Source organism: Mustelus asterias, unplaced genomic scaffold (genome assembly GCF_964213995.1).
Source record: "Mustelus asterias unplaced genomic scaffold, sMusAst1.hap1.1 HAP1_SCAFFOLD_35, whole genome shotgun sequence".
Classification (NCBI taxonomy): Eukaryota; Metazoa; Chordata; class Chondrichthyes; order Carcharhiniformes; family Triakidae; genus Mustelus; species Mustelus asterias.
In genome coordinates this window covers 2,285,545-2,289,773 of record NW_027590117.1, presented here as the reverse complement: position 1 = coordinate 2,289,773, position 4,229 = coordinate 2,285,545, and the positions used below count along the sequence as shown (strand labels likewise).

The 4,229-nt window shown below is 46.1% G+C and overlaps 1 non-coding gene across 1 annotated transcript; it reads left to right on the top strand.

The window, feature by feature from the left end:
- The first annotated feature begins 3,905 nt into the window (after positions 1–3,905).
- On the top strand, positions 3,906–3,988 carry trnal-cag (transfer RNA leucine (anticodon CAG)). Its single transcript has one exon. It is a non-coding gene; the product is annotated as a tRNA-Leu (tRNA).
- Positions 3,989–4,229: the final 241 nt, after the last annotated feature.

The window sequence follows — 4,229 nt, the reverse complement described above, 5'->3', positions numbered from 1 at the left end:
TGGGGGTAAGTTAATAGGTTGTAATGAACAAAGCATCGTAGCTGTGAGGGACAGCTCGGTGGATAGGATATTGGTATGTAGATAGGCTGGAAAATTGGGCGGGGATCCTGGATTCAGGATTCAATCCTGGACCGGGGAGCGGCGCGGGCTTGGAGGGCCGAAGGGCCTGTTCCTGTGCTGTATTGTTCTTTGTTCTTTGTTCTTTGTTCTTTCATCCCTGTGAACAAAAACAGTTCATTCAGCTCATTATTAAACCTCTTCCTGAGGACATTAGAATTCCATCCACAGAATTCCCATTGGCCGATTGATAACAAAGCATTTTGTTCGAGTTGGGAACATCAATAATTTATCCAGATCAAACAGATATTGTGGAATTGTTCGGATCAAAAATTCTAAGATAAGTGAGAATTAAATGGACAAAGTTACAAGGGAAGTAATTCTGAGAAAGCTCCCTGCAATTTCTGAAAGAAATAGTGGATTTCAGTCAACAGGCTCAGTTTTGAGGAGGTTCCACCAGATTTCTGTACAAAGTGACTGGGTTGGAAACTGTAATCTTCAGATAGCATCACAAAAGGCACCGTTAGGCTCCGGTTACGCGCCTGAAAGTGAGTGATTTTTGTGGAGTATGTGGAATATTTCTTGTTCCAGTCCTGTTCAGCCACCGCCACCGCCCCCCCCCCCCCCCACCCCGCCACCCCCTCTTCCCACCCCCCAACTCTTTTTCCGTTACGTCGATGACTGTATCGGTGCTGCTTCCTGCTCTCATCTGCGCCTGGAAAAAATAGCGATTTTGCTTCCATTTTCTGCCCTCGCATTTTCGCATGGTCCAAATCCGACACTTCCCTACCCTTCCTTGACCTGTCTGCCTCCAATTCTAGATAGACTGACCACCAGTAACTAAAGCCCCACCGACTCACACGCCGAGTACAGATCCTCATACCCCGATCCCTGTAAGGACGCCATCCCCATTCTCCTAGTTTGTTCACCTCAGTCGGAACTGTTCCCCTGATGCCTCTTTCCAAATCGGCGCTCCTGACATGAACTCCAACTTCCTGACACCAAGGTGCCTCCACCCCGACCCTCGGTGTTTGGTTAGGCGCTCAACCGTGCCCTATTCGTCTCCCGCACCTCTGACCTCACCCCTTTCTCCTCGCAGAGCCACGATCGGCTCCCAAAATACAGAAGTCAAACAGACATTGTTATCGTCTTCTTTTCCATCTGTTCACTCAATATTTCGTCGATATCTTCACAAAATCCAATAGGAATGGCGATCAGTTTTCCAGTCAGAGATCAGCCCTCTGGAGGTGATTAAAGAAAATGAACAGTTTCATCCACTCTCGAAACCCTGGGGGCTTGAACCTGCGCGGTGAACCACATTAGATTTTAAATCAAACGCCTGAACAACTCGGTCATCGCAACTATAACCAACATCTAACTAACCAGTTTATGAACAGCTGATTTCTTCAAAGTTTACCTTTGATTGTCTCGCCAGACAATGACGAGGAATCTAACACACTATCCGTTGCGCCACAGAGCCACACCTGGTGCACTTATTCCCCATCCCCATATGGGAATTTCTGACGTATCGAACAGACAGTTCAAAAGTTCAGCAATTGGACAATGACTATATTTCAAAAATCCTTTATTATCAGTGAAATGATTTGGGACGCCCTTTGGTTCTGAAAAGAGCTACAGAAATTCCAGTCGAACTCTGAAAGGACACAGACAGCTTAGTGGAATGGGAGGACATGTGGCGGATTAAGTGATTCATTTTGGTGGGAAGAACGCAAAGAGACAATACAAAATAAAGGATATAATTCCAAAAGGGGAAACAGGAACAGCGGGAAATATATGGACCTGTGTACAAATCATTGAAGGTGGCAGGGCAGTTTGTAACAGCCGTATATTATCCCCGGATTTAAAAACAACATCAGGATTTTGATACAAATTTTCTGCAAAGAAAATCCAGATGTACTATTCGATCGCACATTAGATATTCCAAGCATTGCCTGTCGCCTGGGAACCCTTGGGCTAAATCGCCACCAGTAAGCTCTCCCTTTTGAGGGGGAAAGCAGCCTCTGGTCATTTGCAACTACGCCGATTTGACCTTTATATCTGTGTCATATTCTTTGATTTTATTTGATTTGATTTATTCTTGTCACATGCATTAGTACACAGTGAGAAGTATTGTTTCTTACATGCTACGCAGACAAAGCATACCATACAAAACGAAGGAAAGAAGACAGCGCACAATGTAGAGTTACAGTCACAGCAACATGGAGAGAAAGATCAAATTAATACGAGATAGGTCCAATCAAAATTCTGATGATAACAAGGAAGACGCTGTTCTTTACTTGGTTCGTGCCTGCCGTCAGATTTTTGTATCCAGTTCTCGACAGAAGCCGGTGGAAGATAATCTGTCCACGGTGCGTGGCTCCTTCAACTGGCTGCTTTTCCAAGGCAACGCGGCGTGTCAATGGATGGCAGACTGGTTTGCGTGATGAACTGGCTTTGTTTACGACACTTTGTCGATTTTTTGCGGTCCTGGACAGAGCAGGAGCCGCACCAAGCTGTGATGCAACCAGAAGGAATGCTTTTTCTGGTGCATCTGTCTGTATTCAGACTGTGTTTTGCATTATCTGCTGCTCAATGAAGATTGGGATCTTCCTGATTCGATCAGTTAAACTGTGCGTGGAGAAGTGACTTGTTCTGACTGTCAGCTTCCGGAACTGAAACATGGTTTCTCAATGAATTCTGTCTCTTTCAACTTTTGGTACTGCAACTGAGTTTCTGTATCCCCTCATTTTGACTCACCGATTTATTTTGTTTATTCATTTCTGGTATGTGGGTGTCGCTGGCTGGGCCCGCATTATTGCCCATCCTAAATTTCCCTTGAACTGAGCGGCTTGATAGGTCACCTCAGAGGGCAGCTTAGAGTCACCAAAGTTGCTGTGTGTCGGGGGCCCCATTTAGGTCCAAACCAGTTAAAATATTCATTGCTTAAAGGACATTAGTGAAGCAGTTGTCTTCCTTTTGACAATCGATCCATGGTCGTCAGACTTTTAATCCCAGATGTTCTTAATTGATGAAATTTCACCATTTGCCTTGGTGGTGGTGGTGGTCTCTGTGTGTGTGTGTGTGTGTGTGTGTGTGTGTGTGTGTGTGTGTGTGTGTGTGTGTGTGTGTGTGTGTGTGTGTGTGTGTGTACGTGAGAGAGAGAGAGATTCTCACATAATCAGTCCGTTTATGAGTGTGGATTAACCTTTTATGTTCCCTCACAAACACTGTGATCCCCTTGCTTTTGTGAATTCCCAAGAAGCATTTGTACTACTGAGACCCTGGTGGTCGGGTGGAGGGTGGGGTGAGGGTTGAAGGCAATGCCGCAGGGTGCTGAGTGTGGAAACAGCCGATTTTAAAGCTTGTGAGTTGGAAAGTGAAGAGTGAACTTGTCTGTGTGAAGATCACAGAAAAGGTATGTCTGGACCTGCGCCCTCGAGACAAGTTTTGGGTTGTCAGTAAATGAACTCCTGTAATGAAGGGACAAAATCAGAAAGAGGAAATGCTGGAAATATTCAGCAGCTCCGAAAGCAGCTGTGGAGAGATATTCCTGTCGCTCGGATATAACTCTCCGATTGGATACTTCACGTTGCTCAGATCTGACACTCTCAACACCTTCGTGGAAGGAACAGGGAGGGCGGGAATTGGGTCTTTGTTGATTTGAGCAAACAGCGCAATCCAGCAGTGAGAAGCTCCTCAGCCCCCGGCGGCTTGGGAAAGGATGGGACTCAGATACAGGACTCTGGTTGGGGTTCAAAAATGGAAAAATACATCGAGTTATAAATGTAATGACAATAAAGGTGGAATTCAGATCGACTTGTGCAGAAATTTTGCACTTTGCCAGTGTAGTCAGGATGGCCGAGCGGTCTAAGGCGCTGCGTTCAGGTCGCAGTCTCTTCTGGAGGCGTGGGTTCAAATCACACTCCTGACAGTAATTTTTCGTTCGCGAAGCAGCATCCAAACCCAAGAAATGTCTCACCTGGCAGCACAAGGGCAGCTGATGCTGAGAAACAACGACCACCTGTGAGTTCCACTCCGAGACACACTTCATCCTGACTTGGAAATGTCTCACCGTTCCCCTGGCTGGCTCACAATCTTGGAACTCCCTCCCGAACAGGAGTGTATGTGCACATATACCACATGGACTGCAGCGGCACCAGAATGAATTCATC